The following is a 21,130-nucleotide window of genomic DNA, read 5'->3' on the forward strand; positions in this document are numbered from 1 at the left end:
AGAGTAATTTCTTTTTCAACCAAAGCAATCTCCCGCAATGCAACTTCAAAAGCTACTGACCGGATAAGGTGCGGTAGACATCTTTGTCCTACAATGATAGCAACTTTTTTTTCTTTCTTTTTGGAAGCCGCACATTACTACGAAATATGGTTGTATAAATCATTGATTTATGAAGGATGAAAGCATTGATTTATGGAAATCGATATATAAATATTCCTATGCCATACATACTAAAAACCAAATACTTAAATATCTATTTAAAAAAATATCCTTTTTTCAATGATTTATGACGAAATGTGATTGTATAAATCATTTGATTTATAGAGGATATTTTTTGGAAATAGACATCTAAGTATTCCTATTCCGTATAAATTAAAAGTCACACATTGCTATAAAAACTGGCTATATAAATAATTTTTATATGAAGGGTAGTTTTCGGAGTTAGATAAATTCTATGCCTATATAAGGTAGAAAAAATAATGAAATTCTATGAGTGAATAATATGAATAATTCTATGAGTATAATTATATGAGTGTAATTCTATGAGTATAATTCTATGAGTATAATTCTATGAGTGAATAATTCTATGAGTGAATAATATGAATAAATTCTATGCCTATATAAGGTAGAAAAAATAATATATAAGTGCATCAATATTAATGCATTTTCTTAATTATTCTAGTTTAGTTTTCTTACAAAGTTATTCACATAAATTTCACTTTCAGTTGTCCAATTACTCAAAAATGAATGTCCAGTTATTCAAGAGTCCACAGTTGTTGACGAAACATATGAATTCCTTTATTAATTTTTACAGTACAGTTGTCATCTAGAAGAATTTATTTCTTCTTGAAATTGCATAATGAATCAATTTTATCTAGAGGCTGGTTCTCTGTTTCTAAAAACAAAGGATACTTATTTTTCTAAAATTATTTGAATTGAACATTGCTGTTATAAAACACCTTGAAGGGATATTTGTTCTTCTGCCGTTATTACCTTCCTTTGAGGGAAGCTTTGACATTTCTTCTGAATTTCTCTTTGAGATTCACGTTTAAAGTCTACTTATTGGATCACCCTGGATTAGCAAGAACTACCTCGAATTTTTCCTATTTTGAAGTAAAAATATATTTCGTATTTGGCCCGAAAATGAATTAAATAGGTTAATATAATTTAAATATATTTATTATTATTTTCCTCACAAATAAAAGACTCATTTTAAAGTGCAATTAGATTATTTTAAAATAGTTAAGTAAAAACTTAATTTCTACTAATAATAAAGAAGAAAGTGCGTTTGTATGTATATCTATCCACTGGCATCTACACGCGAAATCTTTCAATCAGATTTGACATTAATTTCCTTTGTAGGGTGGAATTTCACACTTCTGAGCTATTTTTTGAAATTTTAACTAATTAAAAATTAAGCGAGAATTTGGTGTTTTTATCCCATAATTCCAAATATATAATTGTTAAAAACTGATTTTTTTACATCTATTTAAAATTGAAAAATTGCATTTTTAATGACACCAATTTAGTTGTGCAAGTTTTTTTAATTTTAAAATTAAAAAAAATATTTTAGTGTAATTTTTAGTACGAGTTTTCTTCATTTCATCAAATATTTAATCGCATGATCTTCTTCTTTGTTAAAGTTAAGGAAGAAACATTCTGTTTATTATCTGGCCAGCTTGTATGAAGAATAAGAACGTGAAATAATAATACCGCGAAAGATGGATAGATTGAATTAGAGGATAGATTGAACAGTCAGTTATGTTTTTAATGGCCCGGTGATGTCATGGGATTTGGCCCCATTAATCTTTTAAAAGGCCAATTTTTTCTAATAATGTTGTATCGAAATATTTTTGGAAAGGATATTCAAAAACCTTATTAAATACAATTAATTTGACTTGTTAATTGAATTGGTTAATTAACAAACAAAATTTTATTATTTTTATGAGATATGAAAATAAATCATATAGAATTTTGTTTCATTGAAAAATTTAATGAGAACTTTGGACAACCTACATAATTACATATAAAAACTGTTGAATTTTGTAGGAAGTATTCTTACCATGGCATTAGAAAGGGTTATGATGGTTCATGTGCACATTAAAGAGAATTGGTGTAAGGCTAATAGAATAATACGTCTTTAATGTATGTCATAATTTGATGCTTATAAATACATTCGTTAGAGAATTCTGAATCTCATGTAATGCAGAGGAAATTTAATATGTTATCATCGCCATAGATGTAAGTGTGCCGTGAAAAAACTAATTTGAATATGTGAAATCGAATTCTTTTTGTTGCAGTTTTTACTATTTGTTTCCTAAATTGTTCCACTTAACTGAATCTCAATTGAACACAGTTTCCTCATTGATATTAGTCTTTGTTTTGAATCACTTTGAGTCAGAAAATGTTCTAAAATTATTTATTAACCCTTTCTAGGGCCGTGGGAAGTATGCTCCCCACCAAATTTATCAATCTTTGTATGAAATTATGTAGGTGGCATAAGTTCTGACACATTTTTTTAGTAAGTCAGAAACTTAGATGCTTCAGTTGTTTATCTCAGACAAAATGATGTGTCTTGATTTGTTACTTAATTATTAATTAACCAAATTAATCAATTAATCAAATTAAATTTATCTAATAAGCTAAATGAATCTCTTTTCTTATTCTAATTTCAAGCCTAAAAATATTTTAACATAAGATGACTAGAAAAAATTGCCCTTTAAAGGGTTAAAGAATTTTTTTAAAGGTTGTCTTCGTAGGTAGTCACATAATTTAAATACAACCAATATTCCCGGTATGATATGAATGGAATGATATTTAACGGTGAATTTTTAAATAAAGCATCAATGAAAAATTGATACTCATTTCTAGCTTTTGATAAACGTATAAAGTGATCAGATGTCCTTTATAATTTTGACAGCCCGACTTCCGATTTTTGATAGCGGTTTGCAGAAATATCACAAATTTGTATTAAATAACAGCATATAGTTAATTTTAAAAAGAGCTGATTTAAAAGAAATTTTAAAGTTAATTTTTGAAGAATATTCTTACCCAATTTATACTAAACATAGATTAGATTACCCCTTATATAACTGCTACTATTAACTGCTAAGTTTTGAATTTTTAAAAAATAATTAACTTATTGTTTTAGACCTTTATTTTTTATTTATATATTTATTGAACTTTGTTCAATAACTTTGGTTCCTCCTCCTAGCCAGAGCACTGGGTTAAAGTTCAGAATGTTTGGTCAATTTATTTTACAGCCGAATACACGAATGATAAATCTGCTGCTCTGGAAAGAGATAATTTTTCCAATAAATTGCGATGTCTTTGGCATGACTTTATCAAATAGGAAAAAAAAAATGCTTTATAGAGACAATATCTTCAATAGCGCAACTGACTTCAATCATGCTTACTCTGGAATTGCAGGTCACGAAACCAAGGAAATATTAGTGACATGGAAACATTTACAGTGAGTGCATTCCCCCCCCCCCCAAATTCTTCAGTGCCTTACATTAAATTTATAGATTAGTTTATCATTTTGAATTGAATCTGTGAAAAGATAGATTGTCTATTAGTTTGTCTGTGTGTATGTGATCACGGCATCTTAAAAAACATATCAAACAGTTAAACAGTTAAAGGAAATCGGGTCTTTACAACAAAGATGAGAGTTAAATTTCGGATCCAATCGGCCATTAGAAATCAAAGAGAGGATCAAAATTCATACTCTAGTCTTTTCATTACACTTCCGAACTAATATAAAACGCATTGTATTATAAAAATATAAAAGAAAGTCGAAGGGAGAATACTTTCTTTGCTTAACTTTTGGGATTACAGATAGGAATTCTTCATAAAAGCCATGGCTGAAGCTATATTTAGAAAAATAAATCATGAATTAAAAAAAAAAAAAGATAAAATTTTTGGAAGAGAGAAATCTTTAGGATAGTGATGAGTAACTATAAGCCACTAAAGGTTCAATCAGAGATTTTATTAAAATTTTATAGATATTAGAAATGATATATATATATATATATATATATATATATATATATATATATGTGTGTGTGTGTGTGTGTGTGTGTGTGTGTGTGTGTGTGTGTGTGTGTGTAATGATATTTTAAACTCTTAATTTAATCCAAATTAATTTCCAAAGCTTTTTCTTAATTTAGCCCCTAGTAATTTCATTCTCTTATTCCCTGATCCAATTCCACTTTCTGTACTTAATTAATCCAAGAAAAGCTTTCATTTGCACCTCCACACGTTCCGCGTGAAGGGATAGAAATATGTCCAAAAAGCACATTCTTTTTAAAAGATCCCTGTGTCTCCCTTACTCGTGATTGACATGCGTCATAAATCCTTATTAGAATCTTAGTAATATATTAGAACTGTAAAAAATATTTTCCCTATCAATATCTTATATTATATAAGACGAGGAATAATTTATTTCTCTCCTCTTCCCCACTTCCGCTTTTGTGCCGCACAGAGAGTGAGAGTGCCAAAACTAGAGTTCAAATCTGGCGCGTTAAATCACTCTGCCAACCTGACCGCTACTTCGTGTTAATTTTAACTTCTGAATTGTGTGCATTTCCAAAGTCTACAAGCACCTAAAATAAATGCTATCTCAGCTAAATTACGGAAAAAGTTCCTTTTGAAGCTATATGAACTCCGAATGTCTTTCCACACATTTTCCTTTTTCTACTTTATGCCTTCTTGGTCGGAGTGTGCCATTCCCTGGTCATGGATTTAACATTTAACTTTTTAAGAATCATCTATGAAACAGCAGTTTTGTCTTAAACATCATGAGGAGAATACAGATTTAATAAACTCATCAATTGTCTCCTTTACCAGAAAATTCATCATATATACAGCGAAATATAGCTTTTTGAATCGCAATCACAGCTTCATTCATTGCATCAATATTAAAGAATTATTTAAAAAAATGTTTGTGTGCCCTCATTCAGTTTTATATACCTCAGTATAGTTATACTACCTCATCAAAGTTTTTCTTCTTTTTTTAACCCATTCCTAAAATACTTGGCTTATTCCTGCTCTAGAACGTTGTTCGTTTGGCATACACACGTGGCATTTGTTATTGGAATTTCCAAGCTGTCTTTAACCGAATTCAAGGACGCAATAACAAAACAAAAAATGATGCATGTTTATAAGTATTATAGTTGAACATTTTGACAACATCATAGACACGCACTGATTATTGGTTAGGGTCCATTAGTTCCTACGACATACGAGCTCTTTAAACGAGTGGGTGAATGTTATGTCTGCTTTTTGAACACATTTAACCTTTATTAAAGAGATAACTGTTTCAATTTTTCCTATTTTAATCATATAATAAGGTTACATTATTTAAATGTTATCCATGTCATATGATTAAAAATGAAATTATCATAATTTCATAATAACTTCTTTCAATACAATAAAAATATTCAAACTTATTCTTGCTTTTCAGAGAAAATTTTATCTTATCAATACAGATTACAGTCATTAAACAGAATATTGGCTGTTCGATACTTTGTTTTATCTAGCAAATGTTTCGAATTAATCCAAAATCATAAATCTAAAAACACCCTCAGCATTATCAATTTCGCCAAGTTGACTTTTTCAGAGCAACTAGGTTTATGTGCTCGTATTGCCACAGAGTCAGTGTTGTTGATTACTCTAAGTTGGTTTGATCACCGTGGTGATGAATGATATTGTAAATGTTCCTTTAAATTTTGTTTATGAAATTACAATTGATAAAATAGTCTAACGTGCAAATATCGACAAGGAAGTGCTTGAAAGATAGCTAAATGAGGTCGTTTGTAATATATCCTAAGGATGAACCAAATTCTATTAAAGTAGCTTTGAGATGCACTGATTTATAAAGGATTTGTTTCATTTCGTTATATTAGCATTCCATTTTGAAGGTGTTATTTTGGAGCGGTTATTTGGAACATGATCAGATGACGAGGACTACATTTGAGCCAATACGTCTTTTCCATATTTCGGTGTCACATAGTAGAAGGATGTTTGATCTTAGATATGAAATTTAACGTCTCTTAAACCTGCAGGTAGCTCTGTTGCGGAATTGGTGCTTCGGCTCTGGAACCATTACATCAGGATGGGGCATGTATTCTAGCTCTCTGTTGTTCCTCGTGATTTAAAATTAACGGAAAGAACTTATTTTAGATACAAGAATAGATAAAAATACTTCATTGTTGGTTGGTTATTGTATTCACACCAACATGAATAAGAGCAATGGTTATTATTATTTATAATTTCCTCTTTAGTCCTTTTATCTTTAATGAAAATTCTTTGCAATTATTACCTTTTTCAAATAACTATTTCCTTTCTTTTACCTAAAAACTTTTCCCGGGGAATGAAAATAAATAATACAGTATTTAGGAAATAATTTTTTTTTCTTTTTATATTTTAAATAGAAAGGTTAAAAAAAAATCAGTATTATTATAAGTATTTCCCATATGATTCATTATTTTTTTTATTTGTAAATGCAAAAAAAAAGAAAAAAAAAATAAAGAAAGAAAGGGGAAAAAAAAAAAGAAACTTAGCACTGCAGAAGTTTTTGCAAAATTGATTGTTCTTACGATTTAAATTCTGGAGTTTCGGTTCATCTTTTAAACTTCAAAAATAAGTTATTTTTTGAGAATAAAGGCTATCGAGAATAAGAACTTTTCCTCTGCTAGCGGCTAACATAAAAATAATAAAAACATAACATGAGACATAAAAGAAACATTGAATACAACAAAAGCAGGGGAATGTTTCACACTTTTAGCGCTTTGCTAATTTTTTTCTAACCAAAGGTATTTAATATATCTTTTGTCATAGCTTACTTTGTTTAAAATAAAAAATTATAACTTTTTCCTTTACTTATCTCTAATGTCCACTGTTCATAATTATACTGTAAAATTTCCAAAATTTCACAAGCTTTATTTAATACTCTCGTAAAATTACTCCTCGTAGGAGTTCTTAACTTTTAAATACTTTCGACATCCATTTTTAATAATTCCTCAATTCTAATTCTAAATACCTCGAATTTTCTATTTATTTACGTAAACTCTACATACGTAAATCCCGGCAGGGATGCCAGATTTTGGGATTTCTAGGCCCTAAATTCAAATATATCAGTTTCATCTGGCGAACATCTTAATTCATAGAATTTAGTTAGGCAGTATTAGTAAAATATTCATTCGGTTCAAAGTGAAATTCCAGCAAAAAGCTCATAGGATCATTGCATGTTTCTGCTTTAATGTCAATTAAATATTTCAGAATAAGTTCATCCTATTCCTCAATCATATCAGCGATGGCAGGAGCATTCTTAAGTGCTGTCAACCAGAACTCTGGAATGCCTTTAACAGGTTCATTTCCATCTCCTTTTTCACAGAATCTTCATCTTCAACTTTTACTTTTTGCACAGCATCTGCTTATCCAATTTCTTTTTAATTATCTGACTGGTAATCACATTCATCTTCTGTTGGTACATTGGTACCAGCCATAATGGCAGTACGTTTTTCATATAGTGGGTTAAATTTCTTTTCATATTTTATTTCAAGATCATGCAGTTCTTTAAAGAAGTCAAACTCAATGAGAACATGTTCCAGTTGGAGCGTTTTCAAAGCTCTTACATTTTTCCTAACAGAATTTGGTAAACAATATAAAGGATTAGTTAAAAAAGCTGCCATTCAGCATTTGCAGCAAGGGTTCTCTGTTCGATGGTTTGTTCAAGTGTCTGTGCACTTTCTATATCAACTGTTTCCATATTTTCTTGGTTTTTGGCCTTTGACCCGTCATTTGGCTGAGCAGCATCTTAATATCCCATGTTATTGAAACGATGATATCTAGACTCTTGCTGTGCCAGAGATTTCAGAGAATAAAGTGATGGAAGTAAAATGATGGAAAGAAATTGAATTAGCAGATTACAAAAAGTAAACGTTGAAGATTATGGTGAAAACGGAGATGGAAATGAATCTGTTAAAGGCATTCCAGAGTTCTGGCTGACAGCACTTAAGAATGCTCCTGCCATCGCTGAAGAAAATATGGAACACCTTAAAGATGCTGCTCAGTCTAATCACGGATCAAAGGCCAAAAACCAAGAAAATATGGAAACAGTTAATATAGAAAGTGCACAGACACTTGAACAAACCATCGAACAGAGAACCCTTGCTGCAAATGCTGAATGGCAGCTTTTTTAACTAATCCTTTATATTTTTTACCAAAATCTGTTAGGAAAAATGTAAGAGCTTTGAAAACGTTCCAACTGGAACATGTTCTCATTGAGGTTGACTTCTTTAAAGAACTGCATGATCTTGAAATAAAATATGAAAAGAAATTTAACCCACTATATGAAAAACGTACTGCCATTATGGCTGGTGCCAATGTACCAACAGAAGATGAATGTGATTACCAGTCAGATAATGAAAAAGAAATTGAATAAGCAGATGCTGTGCAAAAAGTAAAAGTTGAAGATGAAGATTCTGTGAAAAAGGAGATGGAAATGAACCTGTTAAAGGCATTCCAGAGTTCTGGTTGACAGCACTTAAGAATGCTCCTGCCATCGCTGATATGATTGAGGAATAGGATGAACTTATTCTGAAATATTTAATTGACATTAAAGCAGAAACATGCAATGATCCTATGAGCTTTTTGCTGGAATTTCACTTTGAACCGAATGAATATTTTACTAATACTGCCTAACTAAATTCTATGAATTAAGATGTTCGCCAGATGAAACTGATATATTTGAATTTAGGGCCTAGAAATCCCAAAATCTGGCATCCCTGCCGGGATTTACGTATGTAGAGTTTACGTAAATAAATAGAAAATTCGAGGTATTTAGAATTAGAATTGAGGAATTATTAAAAATGGATGTCGAAAGCATTAAAAAGTTAAGAACTCCTACGAGGAGTAATTTTACGAGAGAATTAAATAAAGCTTGTGAAATTTTGGAAAAGAAAGTAGAGGACACAAATATCTTGTAGGCACAAATAGTTCTTTTAGAACAAAAATATAAAGAATTAAATGGTTTAGATACAAAGATTTTAGCTATTTTGCAAAGCGACGCAACATGCACGCAAGAAAATTTTAACCTGGAATAATAACTACTTATGAAGATAGATTTTTAAAAACAAAAACGAAAAACTTAAACAAGATATTACTGTAATGAAAGAAGCTGTCGATAATACTAATCGTAAATTTAGACTTCCAGAGCTGGAATTAGTACAATTTAATGGAAACATTAAAGAATGGCTCCAATGGTGGGGGCAGTTTAAAAAGATTCATGAAGATGAAGATACAGTAAATGATGAAAAATTTCAATATTTGTTGCAATCAACACAAAAGTGTTCGCCAGCAAGGCAATTAGTAGAATCTTTTCCGCCAACAGGAACAATTTATGACGAAGCTATCAAACGTTCAAAACAGAGCTTCAGAAGAGATGATTTGCTGATCGAAGTTTACATTAGAGAACTTCTTTCGGTTGTTATAAATAAAGCGCATCCTCAAGTTCAAAACTATTGTTTAGTTCAACTGTACGATACTTTAGAAGGGTAGCTCAGAGCATTAACATCATTAGGAGTCGCAAAAGATAGCTTTTCAATTATATTGCTGTATCCTCTTGTAGAGTCTCGTATAAAATGCGATTTATTGAGAGTTTACGAACGCAATCAAACTGAATTAATTATAGCAGAAAATTCAGGGAGTGTTAGGCTGACTCATCTCTTAAACAAAAAGGAAATCGAATCGGAACAAAACTTGATTATTGTGCGGTTTTCTTTCGACTTAGAAAAACAGAATAAAAAAACGCTGAATCATCATGATCGTGAAAAAGCAAATAGGCCATCTGGTTTTGATTTATTTAATAATTCGAGAAGAAACTCGTATTCAGTTGATTAAAAAAATTAAGGAATGTGTTTTTTGCGATAAATCACGTATGACTCACGATTGTAGGTTTGCTAAGGGTTTAACTTACGAAAAGAAGAAGGAAATTCTTTTAAATAGCGGAATTTATTTTCGATGCTTAAATTCTAAATTCAAACAATTGTTCTAAATGCAATAGGAAACATTTACCTATCATGTGTAATGCGATTGATGAATGTGCGAGTAATAAAAATAATAAAAAAAAATGTTTAAAAGAAAATATTGTTACACACAGCTCTTTAACAAATAAAACATCCTTACGTCAAGTTTATTTACAAATATTAGTAGCTGAAATTCGCGGGAACAATGAAAATAAATTAATTCGTTGTCTATATGATACAGGGTCTCAAAGTTCCTACATATCAAAATACGCTGCAGAAAGAATGAATTATGAAGTCATAAGTGAGGAATCTATTTTGCATTCTTTATTTAGCGATATTGAAAAAGCGGAAAACCATAAAAAGTATCTGATACACTTAAGTAATATAGATAATAGTTACCATTGTAATTGAGGTGTTAGGTCAGGAAAAGTTTTGTTTCGATATTTCTAGAGTAAAATTGTCTCCCTATGTGAGAAAACTTAAATCTAATAGGATATTTTTAACTGATGTAGTGCATGCTTATGATGACCAATTATTGTATCAGTCTTCTCCATTAGAGATTCATTTGTTAATTGGGTCTAACGTCGCAGGTAAACTACTCACAGGAGAGATAAATCATCTTAGTTCAAGAGTAGTCTGTGTAGGAACTAAATTGTGCTGGACGCTGATGGGAAAGACAAATGAGATAGAAAAGAATGCCAGTACGTCTGTTGTTCTATCCTGTCACGTTAATGATGCAATTATCTCATATTTGTGGAGATTAGACACACTTGGAATCTGTGATCCGAGTGAAAAGAAAAGTAGGGAAGAATTGGAGCAATCAGCAAAGGAGCATTTTTTCGAACTCTAACCAGAAATCAAGAAGGGAGGTACCAAGTACGATTTCCTTGGGTGGAAGGATATCCCCTCTTAACAAATTGCAAATATATTTTTAAAAAAAAAGATTTGAAAATTTCGTCAAATCTCTAAAGAAATTAGGAAAAATAGAGGAATATGAAAACATTTTTAAAAATTGGTTGGATCAGGGTATTATTGAGGAGGTAGATACTTCAGAATCTGAGCAATACTTAACCTCATCGCCCTATTTTCAAAGAAAATTCCACAACGAAGATCAATAACATCTTCGATGGATCTGGCCGAGACAAAAATTCACCATCTATAAATGATTACTTAGAAAAGGGGCCCAATTTGGTTGAATTTATTCCCTCTATTTTAAACAGGTTTAGAATAGGAAAACACGGAGTTACTGCCGATATCGAAAAGGCATTTTTATAGATAGAACTCCATGAAGATGATAGATCTTATTTAAAGTTTTTATGGTGGCAGGGTGGGCAGAAAGAAAAGTCAAAATATTTTCACCATGGAAGGGTAGTTTTCGGAATAACCTCTAGCCCTTTCTTACTGGAAGCAACTCTTGAATGTCATTTGAATAATGCTCCCCCTGATTGCAATGAAAAGGCCCGAAAACTTTTGAAGGCTTTTTAAGTGGATAATTGTGTCCATAGTGTTGAAAATGGAGAGGAATTAATGAAATTTATTCATGAATCGCAAGAAATTCTTAGTCCTGCAAAGTTCAACTTACGAGGGTGGGAGCATACCCCCTTTGAAGAAAATGAATCTGACCTAACAGAAACAAAACAGGTTCCTGTTTTAGGCTTAAAATGGGAAATTAACACTGACTCCTTATCTGTTGATTTGAGAGATTTAGATCCCATTACAGAAGATTAACGAGTAACTAAACGGATCATTTTATCGACTGTTCACAAGATTTTTAATCCTATTGGATTTACCTGTCCAACAACATTGATGCTATAAGAATGCCGGAAATTAAAATTATCTTGGGATACCAATTTGCCATCTTGGATGGCCAAGAAATTTACAAAGTGGAAAGAGCAACTCAAATTTTTAAATCATATTTCTATTCTTAGATGTGTGAACAAAAATGAAAGAGACAGCAATATAACATTGCAAGTCTTTTTGTGATGATTCCGAGAAGGCGTATGCTGCGTGTGTATTCTAGAGGAGTGAAGGTATCAATTCGACCGATTGCCAATTAATACAAGATAAAGCAAGGGTCGCCCCTCTCAAATCTCTATCAGTGTATAGACTAGAGCTATTAGCATGTAATATAGGTTCAAGACTGTGTCAATCCGTGAGAGAGTTTAGTGATGGAAAAAGTTGCTACGCGATATTGATATGATTCCAGTAATGCTCTTTATTGGATTAAAAAGAACGAAAACTGGTCTACTTTCGTTTATGTCTTTCATTTGGGGTTCAAATATATCTGGTTCATAATTCTGATTCACTACAACAGTCAACATTTATATTAACAAGCTTTATAATTTCTTCTGCGTCATAAGTCTGAAATAATTACGATATCAAACCTGCTTTAAATTTACTTTTCTTTCACAACGAATCAATTCCTAAAATTTGACAAGAACATAATTTAAACGGTAATGATATGTTATAAGTACTACAGTTTATCGTATCTAGGGATTGCCATACCGATATACCGGGATACCGAATACCGGTATTTTGGGCCATTTGTACAATTTTGTAATACCGGTATTCACAAGTTTAAATACCGTTTTTTCGGTATATACTAGAAATTTTTTTAATTGTCTCCACTATATGTTCAGGGATCTTTATTAATAACATAGCAAAATAGTATACGTTTTTGTTTTTGTCTCCCTAACGGGCGAAATTAATTAGAATGTGAATATAAAGTTGCATCGTACAATCAAGAGAAGTGATATAATACTATTTGACAACAGATTGTAAAACCCTCCGCACTAAAATGACAGCATTAGATGATCACTACCCTCCAGAGGTTTTAAAAATCTACCAACATCGATTAACACTATAAGAAGAACTGTTATAAACTACAGTAACGGTGTTCGTAATTCTTAGAAACACGAGCAAATAGAATTAAAAGCAAATGGTGAAAAATTTAGCCTTACATTTGATGAATGGATGAGTGTAAGAAATAGACGCTATTTAAATATAAATATTCAATCAGAAGAAAAAATTGGAATATAGGACTTACACATGTCTCGGAAAGTATGCCAGCCAAAAAATGTGTGGAAGTGCTTAAATCTAAATTAGCGAAACATGGATTATCCCTGAAAGAAGATATTGTATCCATGATGGAACAACAGTTGGAAAGTTGATTGGTGCAAATCAGCAATTGTGATATGCTCATGGAATTCAATTAGGAGTAATACTTGTATTATACCAAAAATAAATAAATAAATAAATAAAAAATAAAAAAAAAATAAAGAACAGAAGAATCTAAATACTGTGGATATAAAACCTTCGGATTCCGACTTTGAAGAGAGTGAGAGTGATATTGACAATGAAGATAATGATAATGTAATTGTTGAAGAAGATATTGCTAATGAGGATGAAATATTAACCCATCAATTATTGCTTCCTATAATTTATAAAGTTTGAAAAATTGTTAAGATATTTAAACGTTCCCCTACAAAAAATGCCATATTACAAAAATATATACTAACTGAAAATAAAACAGAATATATGTTAATTTTAGATACTAAATCACGAATTGAAACAGTTGACTCCTAATGATGGAACGATTTTTGAAACTGAGAAATCCAATCCAAAAAACAATAATCAACTTAAACCTGCAAATTAATTTTTCAGATAGTGAATTCGACTTAATATCTAGAACTGTATCAGCTCTACTTCCAATAAAACTGGCTGTTGAGGCATTATGTCGGAGAGATTCTAATTTATTAACAGCTAATGCAACAATAAATTTCATGTTGCAGTCGCTGAAAGAATAGCACACATCACTCTCTGAATAATTATATATTACATTGAAAAATCGCACAGAAGAAAAGAATACCTAAATAGAAAATGTCTTACGGTATTTACATAATTATGATGATTTTAAAAATGAACATGAAAAAGAAGAAAAGAGACAAACCAATTCAAATCTGATCAAGTTTATAGTAAAATATTTTAAAATTTTTTACTCCCAAACCTATTCACATTCAGAAGAATTCGGTACAGTTATTGAAGATTATGATGACACTAATGTCGATAGTGAGAAGGAATTGTCTCTTGAACAAAAATTAGAATTAGCGATAAACAAAAAAATTTCAATAAACCAAAATACAATATAGAAATCAGCTATATCCAAAACCATCCGACGAGAAATCGATTTATTTGAAGGTGAGAGATTTAGAGGCAATACTTGGAAAAAGTATATCGCGCATTGCTAACAGTACCACCAACTAGCGTAGATGCCTAAAGAGCGTTTTCGACAGCTGGTCATTTTTGCACAGAATTACGTTCCAGGCTTAATGACAGTACAATTGATGCATTATGTTTTTTTAAGATCACATTTCAAAAATCTATAATAGTGCCACAGACTGAATAGTGATATTTACACTTTTTTTTGTGATTTAAATAAATAAGATGTTCCTTTACTTTTTTGTGATTTTTTATATACTGTTATAATTTAAAAGTTAACAAATTATTTTTTAGTTTTTAGTTTTATTAGAGAGTGATATTTACACTCTCTAATAAAACTGGCAAATAAAACAAAGAAACACCTGTGTTTTCTTTCTATTTCTAAAATTTCTACTGCCGATATTAAAACCGGTATCCCGGTATTAAGCTCTAAAAAATACCGGTATTGAACTTTTGGTCCGATATTGCAATCCCTAATCTTATGCAATCCAATCCTATGCACCGTTTTCAGATAAATGATTAAGACAGTTAGAAAAACAATAATAAATGTATGAACGTGAAACTCCGAAATATAAACATGTGTTCTTTACTCTTAATAAGCTATGTCTAGTAGTTGCAAAACATAAATCCTTTTATTAAAGTGAAACTTGCAAAAAAAAAAAAAAAAGGATTTCTGCATTTACGAGGCATTTTTTATTTAAAGATTGCTTGATAATATATTTTTATGGTGCAATAATTAGCACATTGATTGAAATAATTAACAAAAGTAAAAGAAAACTTAATCAAGAAACGCGTGCGAATATTTTGTCCCCAGGACATCCTTTCCAGTGAGTTTCGAAAAAAAGATCGCGCTGTAATTGTTATTTTAATGCTTCAAAAGTGGCATAAAATATGATGAATAAAAGGATTTGATGTTTTTTCTCGCAGATATTTTTTCCCACTATCTTTGCGTTGGTTGTAATAACACATGTTCAGCGAATTAAAATTAATCTCGAACAGAAGAATTTGAATTTATTACTTTGATAAAATATCATAAAGGCAAATCGAAATACCCGAGGAAAAATTTCACTTGCGTTTTTTCATTTGATTTTGCAACCCTGCATTACGCACTTCGGAATTGCCTTTCAGGCAGCTTTTCATGTAAATGCGTTTCAGAATTCAATTAAGCTATGATCAATCATTTTTCTTACTTCTCTATTTCCGCTCTCAGCACAGAAGAGAGAGGTTCCTTCTTTCTTCACAAAAGAGTAAATGAAAATGGTTACAATTAAATATTCTCACGTTTTTCTTTTTTAATTGCATCTTTCTTTGTCGCATTTCTTCTCTCTTCCTGAAAGCGGAATAATAAAACGAACTTAAAAAAAAAAAATTGAAATTTATAATCTAACTTGAACTGTACACAAGTATAGAAAAAGTTTGAATTCACACAGAAAAAAACATAAATACAAATTTGAACTTGAGAATAATGACCCCAGCGTATAAAAAAGAGACTTTTGTGTACAAATCATGACTTAACCGTGTTGAGAATGAGGCTCATTAAAGTAGTTTTCAAAGGTGTTAAGGAGAAAATAACAGCAAATTTTGCTGTTTATTTCTAAAACTTTTTTCAATCAGCTAAGTATTGCAATGATAATAAACCTTAACAAGGAATTTACTAACAAAAACAAACCTCTCGATTTGAGGTAAATATTTTGTTAAGAGTCAGACTCGTTAAGATAGTCTTCAAACGTTTTTAATAAAATAACATCACTTTTCATTGGAGAAAATGTTTTTAATTACAATTCATAATAATTGCTGAACTATACAAATAATATAATGATTATGATAGTAGAAGTAATAATTTAATATAAATCAGACATTTCTAATAACAAAATACAGTATTAAAAGTAGATGTCTGCAAAAGAAGCAATAGAGAATTTTAATTGCTTTTCAATATTTAGTATAAATACTGCTTGTTTAATTCATAAAAAAAAGCAATCATGAAAACAATTTTATTTAGTCTAGACTTCCCTGACAAACAATGATTTTACCCTAAGGAAATGCTTACATTTCATACTCGTAAAAATTGGTGTGTAAAAGTATATGCGCATATATTCTTTTAGTGTTTTTTGTAATGTAAATATTCATTTAATATATATAATATTTTTGTTTTTATATATTTGTATAAAACAAAGAATTTAATATATCATTAAATCATCAATATATATATATATATATATATATATATATATATATATATATATATATATATATATATATATATTTGTTATCCTATTATATATATTTATATATTTGTTTTTAATAATGAATCTCTTTCTGTAAGCTAAATTAAACTGTAAGCTAAAGGGAAGATATTTACACTTTGAAAAGAACACTGTAAAGAAACAATAGCTTTACAGAAGTATCTATATATGCTGCAGTTAAAATATAAAATTCGTTTTTTTTTCATAGAATACTTAGTTATTCCATAAAATAACTCGTCAAATAAATTATTCTGAAAGTATCATTTACTATAATGCGATATATACAATGATTTAACAACAACAACTACAAACATATTTGTTTTAAAATTAATGTTCTATTACGCAATTCGAAATGTTATTTTTATAATCCCTGTAAGTACAAATGAATTTTTATGTCTTGATATAAATAACATCGTGTACGCTGTATAATAAAGTCAAATTGCTTATTCTACATTTCAAGTTCTATCTTTAACCCTTTGGCTGCGTAATTCTTTAAAATCACTACTTAAATGCGATGTTTACAAATAAGTTCAAATATTTTTCAAAGAAAGTGAACTGATACTATATGTTACATGATAATAATATATTATAATAAAAATCTGTAATCGTAAAAATAAACACTCTAAACTGAGAAAAACGTGGAATGCAACAGAAAATGGACTGATTGCCAACCCGTGAAAATTGTGGGATATGTAGCTGGAGGGTTAACCAATTTGTAGAATAACTATTTATTTTATGTTCTAACTAGTTAAAGATTGGAATTATTAATTTATCACACACTTCAACAAATCTGATCAGTTATGATCATGAAATAACTGACCTTTTACTGATAACATAGTAGTATATAAAAACCTAAAATGAAATAATGCGCTTATCTGCTTTAAAATACTTTTTAAAGTCTTTTTCAGAGTTTTTATCATAATGCTGTCATACAATTAATTTTTTTGCCAAAATTTTTACTTAATATTTTTTTAAAATGCAGTACACTTCCGAGTATTCGGTTCATGGCTATTCGGCCTGGTTTTCTTTTATCGTAATTAAATGAGGAAGGCAAGGCGTTGCATTGGTAACATTTCAAAGACATTGGAAGCGGGCGTCCGCTACGATCCTCCTATGTGTCGTGCTCAAAACACAAGTTGCAACAGGAAAAGAGCAGCGTTCTGCTCGTTGTTCATTGCTTCGTCAGTATGTAACGGACCTTAATTATTGCCACTGTTCCTGATTATAACTGCACAGTACGTACTGTATTCATAAATTCACATTCTACTTGGTTTGAAATAAATAGAGGGCTTTGTACTCAATAAGAAGTGAGAAACTACACATTATAACAGTGAGTTTTGGTATAAAAACTTTGTCTTCTGGTATTGGTGGGCAAAGAAATGAGATCATAGAACTCCGGTCTATCTGCTCTTTTGCCAAATTAGGCCGGACACTCATTGGTATCTTCATTTTTGTAATTGGATACTGATAAAAACGTTTCGATTAGATGGAACAATGGTTCATTAGGACAGAATATAAAGTCATCAGAGAAGTTTCCCCTTAGATTCGAGAAATATAAAATAAATCTTTTGAAAATCAGTACATACACACACACACACACACACACACACACAAAAAAAAACACCGAAATTTTATTCTTTAGCGCATCGGCATTAAAAATATTTTTGTAAGTGAAAAATGTATCATTAGTATTAAAATGTCTTTGCAAGTGAAGAAAATAATTCACCATTACAAGATATATAAGGTTCAGAAATAGATCGGCAAAAATGTTCGAACTAAGTCGTAATAAACAAAATTAAATTATTACATTTAGTAAAAATCTGGGCTTACTTAAAAATTTAGAGCTCAACACTATTTACCTTTGTAAAGCTAATAAATTCAATATATAGGGAGTTTATAATTAAATTTTCAATATGAAATCCTACTGGTTTGAAAGTTACCAAACTTGGAATTATTATAAAAAAGATTTTGATGTTTAAAATTCTACAAAAAAGAAAAAGTTTACTCAAATATTCATTACCAGAAAGAAATTCAATGTTTAATAATAGCATCATAATACGTTACAAATAAAGCTTGCTAAAATATATGTTCAAGGTTTTCTATACCTTCTTTTTCAACCAAATGAAAGTATAGAATCACTTTCTCCAGAATAACTTGGACCACAATGGACGCCATTTGTAATGATGACTTTGGATCCAAGCCAAAATGATAACTACGTACATCAGAATGATCAAAATATCAAAACTGTTTTAAAAATAATACAATTCTATAAGTGCGTAAGGACAGTAGAAAAAAACCGACTACACAACATTACTCACACGTTTTCATTTTTTTTTAAAAATTAGAAATCGATGCAATATGTCTGATTGAAAAATATTCGTACATAGTTTTATAGTTTCTTAAAAAGTTATCGCGAGCAATAAGTTATGAAACATTCGTTGAACAAACTTTACATATGAATAACGTTCAACAAAAGATTCAGCACAGTGTTGGACTGATCTTCTTAAAGGTGGAGGAGTTTGAAGAATTTCGTGGGTTGTTGGTGGTTTTTCTTCTCGCTTCTCTTCATTGTCATTGCTCTCATGCAGTATGCTGTTATCTGTCAGCTTCATCAGTGCGTGATAAATTGTTACTTCCGTATTTTTTTCAGTTGTCTTCCAATTTATGTCTTGAATTTACATCCACACAATCTTCTTTAGAAAGGCCTGCTGACTTTTCAATGAATCAGAGTCATCCTCTTGATAGGTTCTAATAAAATATCTATGCCGAATCGCCTGGACATAGAAATTGATCTCAACAAGCAAAATGTTGATCATTAGAACCAATGGATGTTTTATGTATTTAGATATGAAAGATCCTTTTTTCACTGTTTCAATCAGTGCAACTGATAGATCGTCCCATCTGTGATCACTACAAGCGCCGATTTTATATTCGCCTGCTTTAACTAAGAAATATTGTTTTCGTAGTTTCATCATTTCTGAATTAAACAAAAGGATGCCAATTGGTCATCCTTAAATAATGATCACGCTACCTTACTGATATTTTGATATTTTCGTTGCTAAGTCTCTCAGAGAAAGTACTTTGGTTGCCAAAATAATTCAACCTAGAAATTTTGGTAAATATCTACGTTTTATTAACTGGTAACAGCGGAAATAGCCATCCCAGAACTTTCCTGCTTACTCGCTAATAAAGGTAAATGCCTTTAGGTTATGTCCACAAAAAATTGTAGACCTTGGGAAAGACTGTGTATACTACGAATGTTCAGATTATTATGGAGGGGAGATTAGGGGAAAGTGGCTACAGCGTGTTCAACTGACGGAAAAGCCGAAAGTTTAAACAATTTTATTAATAAAACCTTAAAAATCAGCCTTTTTTTTCTAAAAAAACAAGAATGCTCTAGGAGCCTGGCGCTGCGGAGTGCCGTGAAAATGTTCGTGTGAACTTTTATAACAGAAAAAGGCGGTGTTGCCACAAGATTTTTGTTTTCGGAGTTTCGCACAATAGCGTTTTGAGCTCCGTAATATAGTGAAGAAAGCTGACTATGCTTTTTCTTCGATCGCTTGAAATCAAAATTGGATACAAAACTGCAATTTTAATAACAAGATCGCATGCCAAATTATCATTTATCCGAGTCACTGTGTTCTTTTGTTATTTCGTTTATTTGCATGTGAATGTCTAGATCGACAGATGGCAGATTCTTTAATGCATTAAGCGCCACTTCGTTCATTGGTGACTGACACTGCACTTTCCGTTCGGGCCGCGTCAGTGACTGGTGACTGATGTTAAATTCTCCGTATAGACCTCGACAGTAGCCAGTGATTGACAATATAAAATACGATATAAAACAAAAAGAAATTACATTCAATTAATAAAGGAGCCTAAATTTTCCTCATCAAAATATTTTAATGGATTTCATTAAAACTTTAAACATGTTGTGTTTAAGATGAATTTAAACATTGAAAACATCGGCAGTGACCGCGGGCCAAGCGGAAAGCAAGGCGATATCGGAGTGGCGGTTAATATGTTAACAGATGTAATTCAAGATTTGATACGAAACACCTTTAGATGTTAAAACAAGTTTTATCCATCTAGTTTTAATAACAACAAGTTTTATCCATCTAGTTTTAATAACAACAAGTTTTATCCATCTAGTTTTAATAACAACAAGTTTTATCCATCTAGTTTTAATAACAACAAGTTTTATCCATCTAGTTCTTTACATTTTATAGTTAACTTGTTCACCTGCACTCAAACAAATTTCGTCAGATTGGATTTTCTTCAACACTCGATAGAAATCTAAGGATTTGGTATAAAAATTTCATTCCAAACTTGATTCATCTCGCTTTTGAGGTATCGTGTCTTTAGGCAGACAGGTAATTCCAAAAATGTACCTTTCGAATACAGGAAGTCTGAAACGTGAAGAGTTGTCAAAATGTCAAGATTGAAGTTACCATCCTTTCTATTTGTGTACGAGAAAATGAAAGACATTTTTTAAAAATTACATCTACCCATTCGTGTGCATATCAGTACAATGACTCAAAATGCCACTAGATAGAAAACTGATATTTTGCATATGATGTTGTATCCAGAAATTTAGATTCGTATCAGCTTTTAAATCTAATCATTAAACTGGCTGTTTGG

The 21,130-nt window shown here is 30.6% G+C and overlaps 2 pseudogenes; one reads left to right on the forward strand and one right to left on the reverse strand.

The window, feature by feature from the left end:
* Window positions 1-7,114: 7,114 nt before the first annotated feature.
* On the reverse strand, window positions 7,115-7,694 carry LOC129959291 (nucleosome assembly protein 1-like 1; annotated as a pseudogene).
* Window positions 7,695-8,088: 394 nt separating this feature from the next.
* On the forward strand, window positions 8,089-8,706 carry LOC129959292 (nucleosome assembly protein 1-like 1; annotated as a pseudogene).
* Window positions 8,707-21,130: the final 12,424 nt, after the last annotated feature.

The sequence above is a fragment of the Argiope bruennichi genome, chromosome X1 (assembly GCF_947563725.1).
Source record: "Argiope bruennichi chromosome X1, qqArgBrue1.1, whole genome shotgun sequence".
NCBI lineage: Eukaryota > Metazoa > Arthropoda > Arachnida > Araneae > Araneidae > Argiope > Argiope bruennichi.